General features: G+C 56.8%; 1 long non-coding RNA gene across 1 annotated transcript; it reads left to right on the top strand.

Moving 5' to 3' along the window:
• The first annotated feature begins 11686 nt into the window (after positions 1 to 11686).
• On the top strand, positions 11687 to 12615 carry LOC149523303 (uncharacterized). The gene is made up of 3 exons (XR_016347180.1): positions 11687 to 11824; positions 11991 to 12095; positions 12485 to 12615. It is a non-coding gene; the product is annotated as an uncharacterized LOC149523303 (long non-coding RNA).
• Positions 12616 to 22494: the final 9879 nt, after the last annotated feature.

The raw sequence follows: 22494 nt of genomic DNA, 5'->3' as shown, positions 1-22494 counted from the left end.
GTTGTAAGATTCCAGTGGAGCCAAAGAAAGTAAACAAGTAACTAATTTGGGTCAATCTTTCTACTTGACAGTCCCTAGGAATCTACCGTTTCAACATTTCCTGGGAACAGAAACACAAGTTAGAACAGTGATAGAAATGTAGCCGTGTTAGTCTAGTGTAGCTGAAACGAAATACAGGACTATGTAGCACTTTAAAGACTAACAAGATGGTTTATTAGATGATGAGCTTTCGTGGGCCAGACCCACTTCCTCAGATCAAATAGTGGATCTGAGGAAGTGGGTCTGGCCCACGAAAGCTCATCATCTAATAAATCATCTTGTTAGTCTTTAAAGTGCTACACAGTCCTGTATTTTGTTACAAGTTAAAACACTCATTAATTTTGGCTTCATTCAGCTTTCCCTTCGAACAAATTAAAAACATAGTTGATAAGTGGCAAAGTTGGTGCATGGGAGTGAAGGACACGTTAGCTCATTATGCCTACACAGGGGGATGTCACACTGGTCTGACCAGTTCCAAGGACAGTTGGGCTGCCATAGAAAGGGATGCAGAGCTGCTCTTCAGGAGCTCCATGGATTAGAGCTATACTGCTGTTGAAGGAATTGGGGCTCTCAAATAAAAGAAGTCCCTTGCCTTAGAATCATAGAATCCCAGGGCTGGAAGAGACCTCAGGAGTCATCGAGTGCAGCCCCCTGCCCAAAAGCAGGACCAATCCCAACTCAATCATCCCAACCAGGTCTGTGTCAAACCAGGACTTAAAAACCTCTAGGGATGGAGATTCCACCATCTCCCTAGTTAGCCCATTCCAGTGCTTCCCCATTCTCTTAGGGAAAGAGTTTTTCCTAATATCCAACCTACACCTCCCCCACTGCACCTTGAGACCATCACTCCTCGTTCTGCCATCGTCACCACTGTGAACAGCCTCTTCTGCAAAAGCACATGGCAGTGTGGACGCGCTCGTATGGAAGACCTTTTGCACAAGAACTCTTCTGCAAAACAGTTCTTGTGCAAGAAGCCTGCAGTGTAGACAGAGCCCACGAGTTTCAGAGGGATAGCTGAGTGAGTCTGTAACAGGAAAAACTTAAAACACAACATATAGTCACCTTAAAGATTAACAAACCGTGTCAATGGGATCATGAGCTTTCCTGGGCATAGCAGGTGAGCGCTGCGGTGAAAGCCACGTGCGCAGGCCGGGCCGGGCCCCTCTCTCCTCCAGCTGACTTGCAACTTCCACTGCCGGCCCACGTGGCTCTCGAAGGGCGGAGCTTCCCCTTTCCTGCGCCCGCCCCTGGGGCCCTCCAGCCAATGGGAAGCGAGGGCTAAGGTTGCTGGTGTTTCAACATTCGGAGCCGGCTGGCACAGCTGCTGCCGCGGGCCCGGGAGCTGCGAGCAGGCAGGAGGCGGAGGTGAGGGGCGGGGGGCGGTGACTCCTGGCCCCCCAGCGCAGGGGGGTCCTGGTCCGGGTCCGTCCGGGGTTACCAGGCCGCGCGCTCCCCTCGCTCTTGGAGGCGACGCTGGTGCCAGTGTCTGCTTCAATGCGACCCTACAATAACAAGCCCCAATCGGCCGAGTCGCTGCTTGTTTCACCTCGTGTCCCCCTGCGCTGCAGAAATCCTGCCTGTGCTGGGCCAGCCCCGAGACACGGGGTTGCCCCTGGATTGTAAGCAAGCTGCCCCCTTCTCCCCCATGCTCCCCATTCCCTGAATATCAGTCCTGCGCCCTCAGCCTGCACAAATCTTCATCCTTTAGGACCAAATAGGAAGGGGAGGGGGCGAGGGATTATTTTCTTTATTCCCACCCCCCCAGCGGAAGGAGCTGTTCTCTGTGTCTGTGTTTACAAACCAAGGAACGTGTTTCTCCCTGGTTTGGGTTGGGGTTTTTTTTTTGCCTGTTTCTTGACAAGATTGATTGAAATGTTGGTCTGACTAGAGCAGTCTCCAAGTTTAGTGCCCTGCCCTGAAGCAGGACGAAGTCAACCAAGACCTACGGGTTTGTCTAACCCTGTCTAATTCTTTCTTCCCACCCATGCTTCCCCAGAAGGGATCAGACAGGCTGTACACAGCGGGTGTTTAAGTCTCAGCTTGACAAAGCCCTGGCCGGGTTGATTTAGTTGGGATTGGTCCTGCCTAGAGCAGGGGGCTGGATTTGATGACCTTCTGAGGTCTCTTCCAGCTCTATGATTCTATGATTCCCTCCCCTTTCCTTCGCCATCATTAATATCCTTTTGCAGTGAGTTCCAGAGGTTGATTATACACTTCAAAATACGGCCGTTTTAACTAGAGCTGGAAGGAAGTTTTCAGAGGGGGTGTGTTTCCATTGGAAAACGCTGATTTTAGGGACCTTTTGTTTGGAAGGGGAAAACTCCACCATTTCAGAACATTAAAATGTAGTTTTCCATTCCTGAAATGTTCTCTTTGTTCTCTTTAAAGTTTATCTTCCGTAATCCACCGTAATACATTTAAAAATAGTTAAAATCTAAACAAAATGTGAATTTATTTGCAGAACTGTGTGAGATCAGAAAAAAAAGTCAAAATCCTGGAATTTCTAGTCCCAGTTCAACCATACTTTTAGCCACCTTGGTGCCAGGGATGTAAAATCTCATTTAATTAGCTAACCAGTTAAACAATATGTTGAACCAGTTAACCGATTAAATGGGACACGTAGAACGTGTTAAAGATGGACTTGGAGCAGCCCCAACACCTACCCCCGTGGCACACTGCTGTGACTGCTGAGCAACCCTACCCGTGGTGTGCCAGAGTGCCCTCTGCCTATGCCTGGTGGAGGGCTGCTCCAGCCCCCACTGGTTAACCATAACCGGCTTACTGGTTAACCATTCACTTCCAAACTTGGTGTCCCCACTGCTAACATTAGGACAGTGGTCCCCAACACGGTGCTCGCATTTGTATGCGCCCGCCAATTGCTCAGGGCTGGCCTGGCCCCAGGCACGTGGCGCATGTGCGGTGCCGGAGCTGGCCCCGGGCGCATGGTGCACAGTGAGCGCCGGCCCCGGGGCGCCGCAGATTGGCTGCCGCGCTTTGGCCACGTAGTGCATGGGGGGAGCGCAGGCCCCGGGCGCGTGGCGCTTGCAGGGTGCGCCGGCCCCGGGCACACGGTGCTTGGGGGGAGAGCGCCGGTCCCGGGCGCGCGGCGCTTGGCGGGGGCCCGGCCCTGGGCGTGCGGTGCTTGTGGGGGGGGGGCGGCCCTGGGAATGTGGCTATGGGGGGGCCCCGCCCGGCAATGTGGCTATGGGGGGGTCCCCGCCCCCAGGTGCACAATGGGGGTCCCCGCGCCAGGGCGCCCTGCGGGCAAACGGCCACGCCCCTTGGCGCCGGGAAACCTCAAATGGTTGGGGACCACTGCATTAGGCGAAGCCGTTGGCTGCCTGCCCCGCCCTGCCCCATTCCTTCTTTTACATTCCCCTGATCCCATGGGGGTCACGCTGCCCCCCTTTGAGAGCTGATGCTGAAAAGTGCTGGGAAAGCTCGGGGCGATTATCTGCCTGACCCCGGTGAATAGGAAATGGCAAAGGCCCTGAAGTGTGACAGACCCTGGAGCTGTGACCGGCCCTTTCACCCAGCAGGATGTGCCGAATGCCCCAGAGGACCAAGGGATGGTGGGCGTGGCACTTCAAGCACACCTTGATTTTCTTCTGTCAGGGCTGGGGCATCGGACCGTCCAGGCTGGGTTCCTGTGATTTCCCGCGCGTGCTGGGCGGATGGTTTCCTGTCCAGTGCAGACCGCTGCTGGTGCGGGACTCCCTCGTATCCCCTAACACAGGGCTGGGGGGATCCTTTTTTGGGTCGGGGGCCACAGAGAAATCCGTCGGGCCTTGTAGGAGTTGGGCGGCAGGAGTGGAGCTTAGTGCCTACGGGGCCAAGGGAAACAGAGAGGGCACCATGTCCACAGGGCCGGGGTGCCATTTTCCCTAGGGCCTCCGGGAGGGTGGGAGGGGGGGAGTGTGTCTATGGTCTAGGAGCCAGGGCCCACCAAAGATGAATCCGACCCAGGCTCTGGTACATCTCTGCAGCGCTGCCGGCCGGTTCCCCCACCTCTTGGTCCTCAACCCAACTAGACCCGCTTCCCGACGGCTGGTTGCCCCCCGGCCAGCCCCGCTCCCTCCAGCCCCCTCCCAGCCAGCCCTGCTTCCCGGCGGCCGGTTCCCCCCCACCCCCTCTCTTCCAGCCAGTCCCGCCCCCCCCCCCCCGGCCCCTGCTGTTCGGTATTTTTTTTAAACCATCTGGTAACCCTAGCAGGTGGGGGTGAAAAGTGCATGGAAATGCCCGCACAGGCGCGTCTGGGAATGAGATGCTGCTCTAACATCTCCGCCTCTGTTCACTTCCAGCCCCTGCCTCGTGGCGCTGGCCCCCCCGTGGCCTGGGAGGGCTCCCCAGGCGCACCATGGCCCGGCATAGCAAGATGCAGAAGCACGTCCTGAGCCTATACAGGCAGTTCCTGCGCACCGGCCGGGAGAAGCCGGGATTCCTGCCTCGCATCCAGGCTGAGTTCCGGAAGAACGCCAGCATCCCCCGGACCGACGTGATGCACATCGAGTATCTGCTCCGCCGTGGCCAGAGGCAGCTGGCGCAGCTCCGAGACGCGAACACCAAACAGATGGGCACCTTTGTCCAAGCCAAACCCGAGGAGCAGTGACCCCTGCTGGTTGGCGCAAGCGTCTGTCTTGTACTGGGACGGTTGGGGGTGAATTCACAGATCAGCCTTTCTGGTTCTCACATCCCTGTGCACCCCTCGTGTCCAAACACAGGTGCCTGGCTTGGCATTTGCTGAGCTAAGGTGTCTTTATTGGCAGCCAAGCTTTTAAACAGTTCAGGTGTGGATGGGTGATCTGGAGGAGATGCTCTTGTTTCCAGGACCTGGTACACAATTTATTCTACCCCTGCTGGCTCCTCTCTTCGGGTATGTCTACACTACAGCGCTAGTTCGAACTAAGCTAATTCGAACTAACGCGTCTAGAACTAAAAAAGTAGTTTTGCTAATTCGAACTAGCAAGTCCACATTGAGTGGACTCTGAATAGGGCTTAATGATGGCCGGAAGCAGTGCCAGCAGGGCATCAGAGGAGGACTTAGAGCGTGGAGATGCAGTCTCAGGCTAGCCGAGGGCTGCGCTTAAAGGGTCCCGACCCCCACCCCGGACAGACAGTTCTAAGGGGTGCCCCGCTTGAAAACCAGTCCTGGCTTGGAGTGCCCGGAGTACCCACACTGGGCACATCACACCACTCAGCCATCAGCCCGGCTGCACTTGCCACAGGCTGCCATCTGGGGAGAGGGGGTAATCGGGGGGCTGCAGGAGAGCTTCCACCCCCAGAATCCTGCAGAGCCAGCCCAGTCCTCCCCATCGGGGGCTTGTACCCCATTCCTCTCTCACCTCCTTCCACTTACCCTTCCCTTGCCCCCCTTCTTATTGATGTACAAAATAAAGATAACGTTTCTTCCAACATTGACTCTGTCTTTATTGAACAAAACTGGGGGAGACTGGGAAAAGGAGGTGGGAGAGGGGAAGATTAAGGCTGGGAGAGGGGAGGGCAACTAACATGATAAGGGGTTGGGAACAGGTCCCAGATGAAGAGAGGCTACAGAGACTGGGACTGTTCAGCTTAGAAAAGAGGAGACGGAGGGGGGACAGGATAGAGGTCTCTAAAAGCAGGGGTTGGGTGGAGAGGGTGCATTCAGAAAAGTTCTTCCTGAGTTCCCATAAAGAAGGACTAGAGGACACCAAAGGAAAGGACTGGGTAGCAGGCTTGAAACTAGTAAGAGAAAGTTGTTCTTCTTGACAAAGCAAATAGTTAACCGGTGGAACTCCTTGCTGCAGGAGGCTGTGAAGGCTACAACTAGAACAGAGTTTAAAGGGAAGTGAGATCAAGTCATGGAGGTTGGGTCCATGGAGTAGTCTTAGCCAGGGGGTAGGAGTGGTGTCCCTGCCCAAAGTTTGTGCAAGGCTGGAGAGGGATGGCACGAGACAAATGGCTTGGTCACTGTCTTTGGTCCATCCCCTCCACGGTCCCTAGGGTTGGCCGCTGTCGGCAGACAGGCTACTGGGCTAGATGGACCTTTGGTCTGACCCAGGACGGCCATTGTAAGCTCAGGGCTCAGGGTCGGGGGTCTCAGTGGACCCCCTTGATTTTCATGCAAACCTGCTCCTGGGTGGCCAGGCTGGCAGCTCTCCTGCCCTAGATGGCCACTTTCCTGTGCCTAGTGCGGAGATCGTGGACGAGGTCCACGATGTCCGCACTAGCCCAGGAATGTACCCGCCTCTTGCGGTCCCGGGCAAGCTTCCGGGAGCCGCCAGCCTGGTCCCGGGAAGAGGGGGTGGGCTGGGGGACATCGGATGGGTGGCTCTGTGCCGTGCCAGGTGCAGGGTCTGCTGGCTGGGTGCTAGCAGGCTTGCACCTGGCACGGGCACCGTAGCCAGCCCGTGCCCCTTTAAGGGGTCCAGGGCCGGGAGGGGGGCATAGAGTTTCCCTGGTGTTGGCCAGAGTGGCCACCAGGGAAACTTGGGGAGGGCTAGCCTCCCACTCGTTCGAATTAAGGGGCTACACAGCCCTTAATTCGAACTAGTAAGTTCGAACTAGGCTTAAGCCTCGTAAAATGAGGTTTTCCTAGTTCGAACTAAGCGCTCCGCTAGTTCGATTCAAATTCGAACTAGCGGAGCGCTAGTGTAGCGGCTATGAATGTTAGTTCGAACTAACGTCTGTTAGTTCGAACTAACATTGTAGTGTAGACATACCCTTCCATCCTTAGCCAAAGAGGAACAAGCCAGTTAGCCCAGGGAAATAAAAGAAAGGGAGAGCGGTGACGGAAAACCCTGTGTCTGTCATTTTTTCAAATGATCTCTCTTGCCTAAAAGCCTGTCAGGGATTGGGCTCTGTTGCAGGAGGTGCTGGCGAAACACTCCGTGGATTTGGGTGCTACAATTCCTGAGTGTCGTCCGCCTTCCTGCCCCCTCCCCCCACCGAAGCGCTTTGGAAGGCTCACAAAGGACAGAGACCTGCCTTTTGAAAATCCGACTCCCCACCGGTGTCTCAAGACAGGCGGCTCTCTCTCGCCAAAAACGGAGGCAGCAGCGTGGGATGACAGGCAGCCAGGTCGCAAGGGGAGGTGCTTTTTAGACCAGTTCCCTCCTGGCACTCCGTACTGCTGCCTCTGTATCAGAGGCAGCAGCACAAGCTGGCAGCAGCCCTTGCCTGGGGGCTGGGTCTGAGCTTCTGGACCTGGTGCAAACTGGAACTGAGCAAGGCTGCCTGCCTGCCTGGCTCCTAACACACTGTAAATGCAGAGCCGCAGAGGGGGTAGGTCCCGGACCCAGCGCGAGCCAGGACTGAGACAGCTGGCCCCTGGGGACTATCGAAAAGTCAAGTAACCGATAAGAAATCATGAGGTTAATTGACTCCTCAGTGAATATCTAACGTCCCTAATCCCTTTTCATAGTTCCCCTCTGGACTCTCTCTCCTAAAGCATGGCCCTGAGATCTGGACACAGTGCTCCAGCTGAGGCCTCCTCCGTGCCAAATAGCTAGGAGAGTGACCTCCCATGTCTGCCGTACGTCTCCTACCACGCCCCAGGGCTATGCCCTCTTACTGAAGGGCTTTGTGTCTGAGATCGCTTCTCTCCTAGGCTACGTCTACACAACGAGTTTTTTTGGCAACAAATATGCTAACGAGGGACTCTATGACACGCAATGTCATTTGCATATTTTCTGCCGATCCGTTTTTGTGCTCGGGGTTTGTGCACAAAACCAAGCCGTGTGGATGTTTACTTTTTGTGCAAAAAACCCCCTTTTCCCACAAGATCCCTATGCCTGCAAAAAGGCCGACCGATCTTGTGTAAAAAGGGGCTTTTGCCTAAAAAGAAAACATCCACATGGCTTGTTTTTGCGTGTTCTTGCGAAAAAACTTGTGGCGCGTCTACACTCTACGTGTGTTCTTGCAGAAGTAAATTTGCAGTAAAGCATCAGAGAACAGGGCTCCTTGCACAGGAGTTATTCCTCTCCCGACGATGACTAAGCCCCCTTTGTGCAAGAGCTGTTGTGCAAGAAGGCAGCGTGGACGGGCACCAGGGGCTTCTTGAGCAAGACACTTTTATGGCTAAAATGACCATCAGAGCTTTCTTGCACAAGTGAGCGTTCACACTGCCATGGACGCTCTTGTGCAAAAGCCTATGGCAGGGTGGAGGCACTCTTGCACGAGACCTTTTGCGCAAGAACTCCAGTGTGAAACAGCTCTCGTGCAAGAAGCCTGCAGTGTAGGGCAGGGAGCAGCCTATGAGGGAGGGGGAGGGACCCCTAGTAATGGCTCAAACTTCCCAGGGGGGTGGCCAGAGGCAGGACATTTGCCTGGCAGGGTGAGGGGGGGGCGGTGACCTCACAGGGGCTTTGGGCAGCCCTCAGCATATAAGGCAAAGGGCAGGTGGGGAGGTGGTGACCTCACAGAGGGACCCACATCTCAGGCTGATAAAAGCGGGGGGCGGGCCCAGGGGACTTTGGAGACCCCCGGTTGCTTTAGCTCTGGTGCGTCTCCTCCTCACGGTTCGTTCGCGTTCTGTGAGTTCCACATCCCGACACCTTTGTGACGAAGGTAAGAGCCCCCAGGGGTTGGATCCCGCCCGGGGCCGGCTGGGTTCCAGGCAGGCCCAGCCCTCGGTCAAGGGCCAGAAGGTGATTCCTCACCTGGGCTGCGTCCTTAGCGCCACTGGGGCTTTCTCCTGGTTGGTTTCCCTTTTCCTCCATCCCCCCACATTTCTGCTCTGTTCTTGCCTCCTCTGTGACCTTCCCTTGCTGCCTCCCCCAGCTTGGGACCCAACAGACTAGCTGAAGGACGGGGGGTGGTTTGCAGGAGCCGTGGGGTGGGGGATGCAGCCCCCATTGTGGGGACTGGGGAGGTGGGGCTGGAACAAGTCTATGCCGGTGTCTTTGGGGAGAACGCTCCACCCCCCACACCTTAGATTCTCCCCTGATTGGCCAAGAAGGGGCTGTTGATGGGCAGGAGACTCGTGGAATGAGGAGTAACGGTAGTTTGAACTAGGAAGCCTAGTTCGAACTACCTAGTTCGTGCCCCGTGTAGCCGCGCTGCACGGGGTTCGAACGAGCGGGCTTTTAAAAATGGCGGCTCCCCGCTTATGCAAATGAAGCCCGGGAAATTCAAATCCCGGGCTTCATTTGCAAGTGCGGTATGCCTACATTACCCTCCTAGTTCGAACTAGCGGGGTAGTGTAGACATACCCTCAGGTCCTTGCAGTGCCTGTGCAAGACCGAACCGATAAGCAAGGGGCCATTTGGGGGCTGGGGGCAGTCGCTCTGGGGAGCTGGAACCCCTGGATTTCGTTCATCAGGCTGCGCCCCAAGCTCCCCTTTGCTCCCCTCATTTCCAGCATGGCCAAACGTTTTCGGCTGTGGTTCAAGAAAGCCCTGAAGATGGCCCCAGGGCCGGTGGGGAGCAGCTTCTCCGTCCCCGCGGGCGGGGAAGCTGGATCCCACCAGCTCGGGGCGACTCGCCCACCGGCCAGGCCCCCCCGGACCTGGCTCCAGAGGCGGCTGGGCAGGCGGGACCCAGCCCAGCGGGGGAGCCGGGTAGGGTGGCTCCGGGGCCTCCTCTGTGGAGAGAAACACCTGCCCCGGGAGCCCAGCCCCCATTACCACCAGGGGGCATCGCCCTGCCCGGCCCCCGGGGACCTGCCAGTCTCCGGGAGCCCCCAGCCCGTCGCTCCCCGCACCAGCCCCTGCAGCTGTGGGTCCAGGTCCGTCAGCAGCAGCGCCTGGGCCTCCAGCTGCAGCCGGGCCACCTCCTGCAGCCGCTCAGACCCAGGTGAGGGGCCGTGAACACGCTGGGCCCAGGGGCTCACCCAGTACCCTGGGGGGGCAGCCCCAGTGTCTGCCCCGCAGCCAGGGCAATGGATGGGGGGGGGGGCTGCTTGGCTCTCTTGTTCCTGGTGGGGGCTCTGCTGAGGGCGTTGGTAGATGTGAGGGTGGCAGGGGGATGGGTCCCTGCGAGGGGCGTGTGGGGCCCAACCTGCCCTGGGTCCCTGACATGGGGGCGCGTGACCCCTGCTGGCCGCTGGAGTCACCCTGGTCCCTTCCCTCCCGCACAGAGCCCCCCTGCGCCTCGGCGGAGCTCTGCCAGGAGCGGGTGGACTCCCGGGTGGAGGAAGGGGCCATCTATGACATCGAAGAGCAGCTCCACACCCGGGACACGGTAGGAACCTTCTCCACACGGGGGGGACCCGAGATTGTCCGGCCCCTTCCCAGCACGTCCCCCCCCCTCCGGGAGGGGCTTGTCCCTGGGGATCCCCCTGGGGCCCCTTCTCCTGCATGACCTGGGCCCCCCAAGCTGGGGGCTCTTGTCATGCACCAGCTGGGCCCCCACAAGCCTGAGGCAGCAGTTGGGGGGGGAGTGTGGGTGCTTGGACAACCAGCAGCTCCCACCTCCACTCCTGGGAGACCTGAGCCCTGCAGCTGTCCGTGGGGGGCAGGCAGGCCCCAGGCTCACAGACTCTCTCTGGGGTGCAGAGCCCAGCCGCCCTGCAGCGGTTCCTCTTGGCCATCCCCCTCGCCTGCCTCGCCGCCCTCCAAAGGGGCGAGGACACCCTGGCGCCGCGCTGCTGCAAGGACACCATGATGGCCAGGATCGTTGTAAGCGAGTCGCGGCAGCCGGGAGGAGGGGAGGGGATACGTGGGGTGGACGCGGGTCTGCCTGGGCCATGGCGGCGGGTGGGGGTGCTGGAAACGGGATGGGTGGAGCCAGGAGGGCTGGAGGTGGACATGGGGAGGGTGGGTGGGGATGCTGGAGGAGGGAGGGACACAGAAATGGGGCAGGTGTGGGGTGCTGGACAGGAAGGGGGATTCGGGACAGGGAGGGGTCTCCCCGGGCCATGGGGGGCTGGAAGGGAGCCGAGCGGGCTGCTGGGGATGCGCCTGGGGAGCAGGGATGAGGAGGTTCAGAGGCTGGTCACCAGGGCAGTGAGGGGCAGGAGACGGCCTGGGGACAAGGATTGAGCTGGTCCCGGTTTGGGAGGGGGGTGCTGGGAGGGGCCCTGTGCCGGGCAGGGGGGCTACAGGGCAGCGGGAGGCAGTGGGGTTGGATCCTGCTGGGTGGGGGCGCTGGCTGCGTGAGCGTCTCTTGGGGGCCCAGCCTCACACGCCCCTTTGTCTCCTTGGGTCTCCCAGGAGATCATGGAGGACTCGCCCCCCCCGCTGGTCTTGGCCGACTGCCTCAACGCCGCCTGCAGCCTCAGGTACCGACCCCCCGCCGACTCCCCCCAGAGCAGATCCCCTGGCCAGGGAGTGGGAAAGTCTCTGTCTCCTGCTGCTCAATTAACAGTCTCTGCCCCTCTCTCCTGCCAGCACCTTGCAGCCTCCCCTGCGGGCCCAGCTCCTGAGCCCCCTGCTGACGGCGGCCGTGGGACAGACTGTGTCTGGGGACTGGCAGCAGGAGCCCATCAACACTCAGGTACGTCCCTCCGGGCCCTGCTCCTGGGCTGGGCTGGAGCTCCAGAGAGGAGTGGGGGGGGGGTGGCAGAGGGAGGGAAGAAGCTGCAGGTTTGGATCCTTCCCTCCAGAGTTCCCGTTGCTCTCCCGGGGGGCCCGTCCCTTCCATGCCCAGCCTGGGCTCCTCCCTGCTCTGCGAGGCGGCTCAGACCCTGCTCTAGGCTGGACCCCGGAGCCAGCGGGTGGCCTGGATCCCCCAACCCCCCTCTGACCCAGGGCTCCCCCTTGTCTTGCAGCAGTTCATCCGGGCCCTTCCCTACGACCTCCAGGCCCTACTGGCGAGCCTCCTCGCCGAGTCCCCAGACACCGCCCGGCTGCAGCTCATAATGGAGGTGAGCCCTGTGGGGGGGACGGGGCCATTGTCCCTGCTTCCTCGGGGGGGGGGCCGAGAGAGGAGCAGTGTCAGTGGCTGGGGGGGGCACAGTCCGAGAGGAGCCCCAGGCTCTGCCCAGAACCGGCACCTCCCTACGGGTCCTGACCTGCCTCTTTCCCCCCCAGCACCTGAGCCCGTGGCTGGAGTCCCGCCTGCCCCAGGAGCGAGCCAGGGCCCTTGGCAGCACCACGGCCCTGCTGGGAGTCGCCACCACCCTCCCGGGGTTTGACGTAAGTGACCTCGGAGCCGGGGGGCCTGGGGCTGCAGGGCGCGGGGCTGGGAGCGTCCCCGGGAGGCAGAGGCAGGGCCGGGAATGGGCCGGGAATGGGCCGCGTTCCCCTTTCCCCAGGGAGGGGCGACCCTGGGCCCTTCAGGGGGGCTCTTGAGGGACTGGGCCTGGGGACTGGGGAGTGGCCGTCAGTGGATCCCCTTGTTCCACCCCCGGAGTGACCCTTCAGTCGGGGCCATTGCTCAGGGTTGTCTCCTCGCAAGGCCGGCCCCGCCCCGCCCCGGGAGGTGTCTCTGTCCGTCCCCCGAGCTCAGACCCGCCTCGGCGGCCGTTTGCATGGGACGTGCAGCCCCAGGATGCTGAGGGACCCCCCCTCTTCTCTCCCCTCAGAACTCCGCCGACTGGCCGAGGATGGGGCACCACGTGGCCCAGCTGGGCCTTTTTATTTCGGACCCATCCGAAGACGTCAGCCGGCTGGCCCGGGAGGGGGTGCACAGCCTGTATCAACTCCTCCTGCACCACAGGGGTAAGGAACCCAGCCGGGACCTGGGCCCCAGGGACACCCTGAGGGTGCCGGCGGCGGGGGGAGGGGACCCAGCCCTTTTCCCCCAGACTGGCCCAAGGGGGGATGCGTCCCTCTGTGTTCCCCTTCTGCCCCCTGTGCCCCTCCATTTGCCCAGGGATGCCTGCAGGGACCCGTGGGAGGGGAAGGGCTCAGACCTGCCAGCAGAATGACCCTGTTGTGTCTCTTGCAGGCCTCAACATCCACCAGGCAGAGGACCTGTGGTGCAGACACTACTACAAAGAAAGATGGGTCCTGGCTCACAGCAACAGCGTGAGGGTGGGAGAGGTAAGGACGCGCTGCCAGGGCAGGGCAGGGCTCGGGGGTGGGGCTGGCTGGGGCCCTCGTGGGGGTAGGAGGGTCTTGGGGGCAGGAGGAAGCTGTGACCTGGGGCAGGGGTTGGGGTGCCGGGTGAGGAGAGCGTCTGGGTGCAGGGTCTGGAAGGGAGTTTGGGGGAGGAGGAAGCTGTTTTAGCCCCAGGAGTTGGGGCCGGGCTCTGGGCCGTCAGCTGAAACCTCCTGTGCTCTTGATTTCAGGTCTTTGGGCAGCTCTTCACAGCAGAGCAGGAGAATTGCTTTTTGGACAAGGCTCTGCTCGCTGCCCGCTCCCCCCTGCGGCGCCCCAGCCAGGCCGGGCTGGTCCTGGCCCACGCCCTGCATGGGCAGGCCCATCAGCTCCTGGAATACATGGTGAGCAGCCGGAGCAGATCAGGAGAGTGGGGCAGGGCCAGGGTCTCCTTCCCATCCCCTCAGGGAGTCCCCCGCCCCTTTCCTCAGGCTGCCCCCACCCCACGTCCCTGCTGGCAGAATCCCTCCTGCCCCTGCGAGCGTCCCTGGGGGTGGGGAGGCTCTGAACACAGAAACTGTCCTAGGAGGCGGGAGGGGGCCGAGGTGTCAGGAGCTCTGGGGGGGGGGGGTCAGGAGCTCACCCTGCGGGCCTGACGGGGGGTGACCAGAGAGCAGGGGGGAGGAGGGTGGAAATGCTGGGGGGCCAGTTCCCCTGAGTCCCCAGGGATGAATGTGACGGATTCTGCTTCCCTTGCAGCAGGAAGACACCCAGTGAGAGCAGCAAGAGCTGAGGAGCCAGCAGCTGCGTCCCCCTCCCCCCAACCCTCCCAATTGTATTGAATTGTATTTACATTCTCATTAAACAATGTTTCAAAAAACATTTGGATCAGGCTTGGTCAATAATTTGTAATGGGGGGGCCATTTTGGCAACTGATCAAGGGCCACATTTCTACCGAGGGCTTTGGGGTCTGGGACGGGGTGGTTGGGTGCAGAAGGGAGCTTAGGGGTGGAGCCTGGGTGCAGGGGGGGGGTATGATCTGGGGCGGTGGATAGGGGTGCAGGGTCCAGGAGGGGGTATGGGCGCAGGAGAGGACTCTGGCCTGGGGGAGGGGCTCTAGAGGGGTGCAGGGTCAGGGAGGGAGCTGTGACCTGGGTGAAGGGGGAGCAGAAGGTTTAGGGGAGGAGGTGCGGGTGCCAGAGAGGAGTCTGGCCTGGGGGAGGGGTGTCGGGGGGGTGCAGGGTCAGGGAGGGAGCTGTGACCTGGGTGAAGGGGGAGCAGAGGGTTTGGGGGAGGGGGTGCGGGTGCCAGAGAGGAGTCTGGCCTGGGGGAGGGGTGTCGGGGGGTGCAGGGTCAGGGAGGGAGCTGTGATCTGAGGGAATGGGGGACGCAGGTTCAGGTGGTCGCCTGGGACAGGCAGTCGGGGAGGGGACGTGGGCGCCAGGGGCAGGCTCTGGCTGCGGAGGTGCCTACCTAGGCAGCTGCGTATGGGGGAGCCCGACTGTCACCTGAGGGGATGGGGGAGCTCAATTTTCAACTGTGGGGAATGGAGGAAATACTGTGGAGTGGAGGGAGCGAGATGGGGGGGGCTGAATTGTTCCCGGAGGGGAGATCTCCCTGGCTTGGGGGGGGGGGCGTTTCCAGCAAAGCCCTCACATAAGAGGGGGACAGACGGGGGGAGGGAGAGGACGGGGATGGGCAGGGCAGGTGGAAATGGGGAGGGGCAGGAGAAGGGAAGGGGGAGGAGATGGAGGAGAGCAGGGGATAGGAGTGGGGGCGGGGATGAGGAGCAGGACAGAGGCAGGGCAGTGGTGGTGATGGCTGAGCGATGAGAACAGCTCGCAGGGAGCTTAAAGCCAGCAGATGCTTTTCGGCAGAGTTGCCATTTGCCCTGGCGGCTTTGCCAGAATAGCTGTGCCAGCGGGGGGGGGGGGGGGGGGGGGGGGAGGGGTGGGGGGGGGGGCTTTTGCCACACACCCAAGCCAAGCCAGCTGTGGCGGCAAAGCCTTGTGATGTAACCTAAGCCCTTGGCAAGGTCGGGATCAACCTGCTCTGACAATTTCTCGGACCGGCGGGATGAGAAACAAGGATCGTGCAGGGAGATGGGGATGACTAGGAAGCGAATCCAGGTGTGGGGGGAATATCCTGGGTTGGAGGGTCAGTCGATACCCCCGCCTGCCACTGTCTGCCGGGGCTCTGCCCGCAAGATGGAACCAACAGCTGAGTTTGCTTTTCTGCCCCGTCGTGGGCACAAAAGGCCCAGAGCAGCCTCCTGCTATCTTGGAGGAAAGGGGCCAAAGTTCAGGAAGCAGGTGCCAGGCTGGGCTGGTATCCGCGAGCGCCGCTTTTGCTTTGCCCTTCCTGGAAGCTGGGCTGCAGGTGAGTGGCGGTTTCATCTCTGCTCTTGGGGTGTTTCTTGTGGGTTCCGAGTGTGGATCTGAGAGGGGCTGCGCAGGGGCAGTGTCATGAACGTGCTGTAAGCGTTACAGCCCCTTCTGCGCAGGCTGGCTCCAGCCTCCCGTCTGTCTCCAAGCCCTGGGGGAGAGGCGGGAGGCCAGCAGCATGGCCTAGTGGAGGGGGCAGGGGGTTGGGTGTAAGAACTCCCGGGTTCTAATCTAATGCCACCTAGTGACTAAGGCACAGAGTTGTGTGTTAGACCCCTTGCTCCGCAATTCTGCGCTCACTCTCGCACTGGTGACCTTGGAGAGGCCTTTCAGGTCTCCCTTTCCCTGTCCATCAAAGGCAGGCAAGTGCGATGTAATGCCCTGGAGCAAGTGCTTTGGGACGTGTCGCACAAGTGTGCCTGGCTCACAAGCGTGTCAGCACAGGTGTGTAAAAGCGTGACGAGGGCTTTGAGATCGATGCCGAAGGCGTGTGAGGCTGTAGCTGGCCAAGTGACAGGGAAATGAAAGGTCAGAGTTCGGTCAGTTAGATTTTATGGTAATACACTGAGACGAAGCACTTTGGGCGTATAAACGATAATGTCTTTCCAAGTGCGTTAGTTCAAGCCGTGTCCTAGGAGCCAAGAGGTGAGACAAACATGCTTGGTCCCGTCTCGGTGCAGGGGTGGACTAGATCAGTGCTTCTCAACCAGTGGTACGAGTCCCCTTAAAGGTACTCAAGAGATGTCTGGGGGATACGTCAACACAACTGATACGTCAACACAACTGAAATTTGGCGAAAACTGAATTTTTGTTTTCAGTTTGACAGCGCTTTATTCTTTTTGTACCTTTTACACCCAAAAATGCCATCGCCCGCCCGGCTACGATGCAGTTGTTTAAACAAATGTGTTGCAACGGTAGAAAAAAATTGTGTGTGTCTGAAAACTGTAGGTACTGGGGGTACTTACACATTTTTTTTAAAGGGGGTACATTATAAAAAAAGTTTGCGAAACACTGGACCTATCATGGTCCCTTCCACTCAGACTTTTCTATGATTCTGTGACAGGGGTGGGCGATAATTTTCAGAAGGGGGCCACTTAATTGATTTTGGTATGGGGTCATAGGCCGGCTCCACCCACAGAAGGGTGTGGAGAGGTCGCCAGTCGGGGGCTGTAAGGAACCCTGGATTTGAGCAATTCGCCCTGAGCGGATGCCCTTAGCTGTGCCCAGACACGGCCCGGTCCGCCACAGTGGCGTAGTCGGCAGGATACTGTGGCGGACCGGGCCGTGTCTGGGCACAGCTAAGGGCATCCGCTCAGGGCGAATTGCTCAAATCCAGGGTTCCTTACAGCCCCCGACTGGCGACCTCTCCACACAGGCCACAAACCAGTCTCACAGAGCGCTTCAGCTGCCTGCCTGAAGTCTCCCGAGCAAAACCCCTCCGACACCCCAGCAATATCCGTGCCACAGATGGCCCCGGGCCTGTACACAGGTGGGGGGTCCTAGCACCCAATCCCACCTACCCCGAACAAGTTCTGTCCGGTTCCAAGAAACCAGCCACAGATCCCTGGTCAATTTACCCTCTGGATCTTACCCACAAATCACGCTGGGCCAATCCTTTAGAATCTATATCTAAAGGTTTATTATTACAAGAAAGAAAAGCCTGAGAGTAAGGTTATTAAAGTACAGTACGTTACATGCACCGAATCTCCCAGGTCTCGATGCAGGCTCTAGCAGAGATGTTGCAACTGCTGGTTAAAAGTCCTTATTGCACATCCTACGATCAGGATGGGTTCACAGGTCTTCCGGGCTCTTCAATCCCTGCAGTGCTGCCTCTGGGATGAAGTGCTGAGCTGAGAACAAAATGGCCTCGACCACATGGCCCCTTTTATTCCCTTCCTGGCCTCTTCTTGTATCCAGCAAGTCACCTGGTCAGAGGCCAAACTCTATGTTTCCTGCTGGCTGCCCTCAGGTGACAAATCCCATTCTTTGGGTGTGTCCATAGCCTATTGAGAGTCATTGTTCCACAGGGCTTTGCTACTCAGCCTGTCCATAGCCATGCTTAACCACATTCACAGAAATATTCAGCTTCCACACAGATTACAGATTCCTACCTACACACACAGACATTATATACTCACATAAATAGTGTACATAAGATTAACAAACAATAATCTCCCATTCAATACCCCACATGGCTCCCCCCATACCAATTTCTGGGGCCAACACCCCCACCTAGGGGTGCAGCAGCGATCTGGCTGCTTCCCTCCAATTCAGTAACGTGACACCCCCACTCCTGTGCGGAATACATTTTGTTATGTGCACCAAGGCATGCACGGATGTGCACTGTTACGTCACGTGGAGTTTCACAGCATGGGAAGAAATCAGTGGAAATACAGAGAGCTTGAGTAGTTGCAAGTGTCCATTTTATTGCATAGCACGGAGCTAGCTAGAAAAAACCCAAACCAGCTGGGCTGACCCCCAGTGACCTAACGCAGTTACTACAACAACAAGATCTATGTCTACACCCAGTACACCACATGCACCACCAGTAGAAACACATGCTACCGGCTAGCAAACTGGGCAGCATTTGAATGTCTCCTGGCTGGCCGCCCAAGAGCTCAGCTTGCAGGGAACACTGGCTAACCGTCCTCTTCCACCTGGAGAAGGGAGAGACAGGAAAGCAGCAACAGAGCATCTGCCTGGGGGAAGCCCGAATCCCATGCAGGAGTGGAGCCCTGTTCCTTGTTCCAGGCCCTTGCTAGAGTCCCCTCCCGTAGCTGCAGCTATGGCCGGCAGTTTTAAAAGCGGACTTACGCTGGCCCTGCAACCCGAGCGACTCTGTCAGTGGGTGCTTATCACGCCATCACCTCGAGCTGTTTAACCAGCTTGTTTAACCAAGGAGGGAGGGAAAGGGAAACCTTTGGCCATTTGAGGGTTGCGTGCCAATGGAGGGAAAGGGGATGGATAAAAAGGGGCTGAGCACACGGTACTGCCTCTTTTTAAACCCAGGCCCAAAGATGTCCTGGAATTCTGGGCCACTGGCCTGAAGGAGATGGTCAAACTGCCTGGCAGCTGGACTTTTGGAGTCTTGTTATTCCTGGGCTCCTGGTAGCGATGGCTCCCATTCCAGGGGATTCCTGCCAGGTAGTTTACCTCAGACAGCAGCTTTTATTCCCCCGTGTCACTTCTCCCGGTATCTGAGACTTTGGTCATGGGGATCAAGCATTTAACATGATTCCAAGAGGAACCGGATGGTTCATCTAGCGAGCCAGGCTCACCGATATTTGAGTAGTTAATAAAAATCCCTAGTTGCTGTGTGTAGGTCTAAAAAGGGAAGGTTAGTATCATTAGTCTTATTTTACAGACAGGGAATAACCTCTCCAACCTGTGGGAGAGGCAGGAATAGAACCCAGGTTTCCTGATACCACAGTCAGGGCTTTGTTACCAGGCTACATCCTGTACTAGAAAGGATGGGCCTGAAGCATGGGCCTGGTGTAAGGCCTGAGGCCTGAACCAAAGTAAGCAAGAGTTAGCTGAAGAGAAACAGGCAGGTCGTGTCAAAAGCAGACGGTTGCCTGAAAGTCTTGGGACTTAACCCTAACTGTCTTGCCTGGAAAGGTTGAAACCATAGACAAAAGGTCCTAGAAAGTCTCCAGGAATGCTAGAGAAGCAGGAAGCGAGTTGACAGGAGGCCAGGAAAGAAAATGGAAACAGAATTTGGGGTTTTGAATTGGAAGCAGTGATGTGCCTGTTGTTGTGTGATCATGCCTGGAAGATGTGAATTAAGCCAGGAACCTGGGCAAGCAGAATCCAGCAACTTTCTTGGCTAGGGAAAGACTAAATCTTGGAACAAGAGAGATGTGAGTAGAACAGGGAATTTTTAGTCAGACGCTACTAGGTTATTTTCTTTATTTTTTTAGTTTGTTGGACTTCTTTTTGCTAAGCACATGTAACTATCCCCCTTTACCCTAGAACTCTTCAAACTGAATCCCAGGGAAGCGATTTTCTGTGTTTTAATCTTTCTTTTTTCAGTTTCTTTGTAACACCTAGCAACCAAGTAGATACGCTGGAGGGCAGTAGATATGCTGGAGGGCAGGGATAGGGTCCAGAGTGACCTAGACAGATTAGAGGATTGGGCCAAAAGAAATCTGATGAGGTTCAACAAGGACAAGTGCAGAGTCCTGCACTTGGGATGGAAGAATCCCGAGCATAGTTCAGGCTGGGGACCGACTGGCTAAGTAGCAGTTCAGCAGAAAAGGACCTGGGGGTTACAGTGGATGAGAAGCTGGATATGAGTCAACAGTGTGACCTTGTAGCCAAGAAACCTAATGGCATATTAGGGTGCATTAGGAGGAGCATTGCCAGCAGATCCAGAGAAGTGATTATTCCCCTTCATTCGGCTCTGGTGAGGCCACATCTGGCGTATTGTGTCCAGTTCTGGGGCCCCCACTATAGAAAGGACGTGGACGCATTGGAGAGGGTCCAGCGGAGGGCGACCAAAATGATTAGGGGGCTGGAGCGCATGAACTATGAGGAGAGGCTGAGGGATTTGGGTTTGTTTAGTCTGCAGAAGAGAAGAGCGAGGGGGGTTTGATAGCAGCCTTCAACTTCCTGAAGGGAGGTTCCAAAGAGGATGGAGAGAGGCTGTTCACAGTAGTGACGGATGGCAGAACAAGGAGAAATGGTCTCAAGTTACAATGGGGAAGGTCTAGGTTGGATATTAGGAAAAACTATTTCACTAGGAGGGTAGGGAAACACTGAGATGGGTTCCCTAGGGAGGTGGTGGAATCTGCATCCCTAGAGGTTTTTAAGTCTTGGCTTGACAAAGCCCTGGATGGGTTGATTTAGTTGGGATAGGTCCTGCCTTGGGCAGGGGCTGGACTTGATGACTCCTGAGGTCTCTTCCAGCTCTATGGTTCTATGATTCTAAGTAATGTTTCACCAAGTGTATTTGTTTTGTTAATAGACGTCACATTTTTAAAACCATGATCTGATTCCTGCATCCTAGAGGGCGGAAGGTTCTGTATGCACGTGCCTAAGACAGCAAGCCATACTTCTAGGAGAAATTACAGGTTTTCAAGCTCTCTCTGGAGGGAGTGTCAAGGACAAGGAAGGTACCCCACAGGAGGGAATTCTGAAATGCGCCTGTCTGGTTCTCAAAGGGGTTTGTGCATTTGGATGATGGCAGCAACACCAACACAAGCCTCCAGTGGCAGGGTATTTTAAAGTCTCTTGTGGGCCCCCACCTTCTGCACTTGGAGTGCCAGAGTGGGAAACAGCCTTGACATGACCCCTCTCCAATTTATCAACATCCATCTGGAATTCTGGTCACCAGAGCTGGGCACAGAACTCCAGCAGCAGAAGTTCAAGTGCCGAATAAAGAGGCTAAGTCGGTTCCCCACTCTGGCACTTGGAGTGCAGAAGGTGTGGGCCCAAAAGAGACCTTAAAATACCGTGTCTCTATGGGCTTCTGCTTCAAAACTCCCCAAGGTCACAGATTCCCTGAGCTTAGGAGGGTTGCTGCCTCTACCCAAGTGGAAAAAAACTTTTTCTTCTTGAACGCAGGAAGAAGTCACTTGGGAACGTATTCCAGAAGGGTACCCCAAACTCTTTTACACAAGAGCCAAAAGAAATCTGATGAGGTTCAACAAGGACAAGTGCGGAGTCCTGCACTTGGGACAGAAGAATCCCAAGCATTGTTACAGGCCTGGGACCAACCAGCTAAGTAGTAGTTCTGCAGAAAAGGACCTGGGGGTTACAGTGGATGAGAAGCTGGATATGAGTCAACAGTGTGCCCTTGTAGCCAAGAAGGCTAATGGCATATTAGGGGGCATTAGGAGGAGCACCGCCAGCAGATCCAGAGATGTGATTATTCCCTTTTATTTAGCACTTGGAAAGAAAAAAAGAAAAATGAAAACAAACTGTAATTTCTGATAGCTGTCCTCTTAGTCTTAGGCAGGTATACACAGACCTCCTATTACTTTCCAGGATACAAAATCAGATCATAGCCTTAAAATAGGTGATTATATTAAGAAAACAAAAAGGTATTCATTTGTAAAGCTGACTTGGCTGCTAGGAGTTATAGCGCAACTGAGAAAAGAACAGATTAAAACACAGACAATTGCATCCCTGGGATTCAGTTTAAAGTTATAGTGGGGAGAGGAGGGGATATGGATTTAGCACAGAGGAGTTTAACCAAACAACAAAACAAAAAAATAACCTGATCGCATCTAAATAAACATTCTCTATCTACTCAAGTATCCACACTTCCAAGGTCCAGTCCAATTCTAGGCCCAGGTATTCTTTTTTTTAGGCATGATGTCCCTGCCCAGTTCAATTCATCCCCCCCCTCATCCCCTTCCACAGCTCCAGGATTAAACTCACAAAGAAAAACAGCAGACAGATTCCCTTTTAATGCAGATCTGAACTCTTTCTTCTCACTGGTGCTCCTGGCTCCCTGCCAACACTTTCTAGCTAGCTAGGTTTAACCCTTTAGTTACTGAATACTGGGATGTTCAGAAAAGAACAGTGGGCCTCCCATCCATCACAGAAGCGAGACAGCCTCTTTACTCCTGCTCAAGCGTTTCCTGTTTATACATCCCAGAATTACAATAGCTTTTTAAGCCCCAACGCCACAATGGGAGCTCATGTTCTGCTGATTACCCACCATGACCTCTACATCTCTTTTCCCCGCCCTGCAAGTCTGGCCCACAGAACCATGGGAAGTGGCATAGGCTAGCCTGGGCCAGGGCAAAGGAACACGTGGGCCTTTCTCTTCTCCATCTCTCCCTCTGCATTGCACAGCAGGGCGCAGGAGTGCCAGGGGGCTCTGTGGACGCTGTTTGGCTTAATGCCAGCGAAAGCAGGGTCTACAGGAGTACTTACGGGCTCCTAGTGTTAAGAGCTGTGATGTGGTTGCCTCAGCAGCGTGGCTCAGTGCTTCTGTTCTTGGAGCTCTGGTGTTATCAGTGGTCAGTGCAGGTAACGCAGCCTGCTCCTGCTGCAGATCTCGCTGTTATGCACAAAGACCGACCACAGGCACCGTCTGGTGACAGAGGCACTTGGCCAGGTTTATAGCCGTGTAGTCACAGATCTAGTGCCCTGGATTTGCGGTTACGCGTGCACCAACTCAAGTGCTCCAGGATGAGGAGCAATTCAGTCAGTAAGTC

Source organism: Pelodiscus sinensis, chromosome 18, assembly GCF_052426305.1.
Source record: "Pelodiscus sinensis isolate ZL-2025 chromosome 18, ASM5242630v1, whole genome shotgun sequence".
In the NCBI taxonomy this organism is placed as follows: Eukaryota; Metazoa; Chordata; order Testudines; family Trionychidae; genus Pelodiscus; species Pelodiscus sinensis.
Note: the sequence above shows the minus strand (reverse complement) of the source record. Positions and strands in the feature narration are given on the sequence as shown.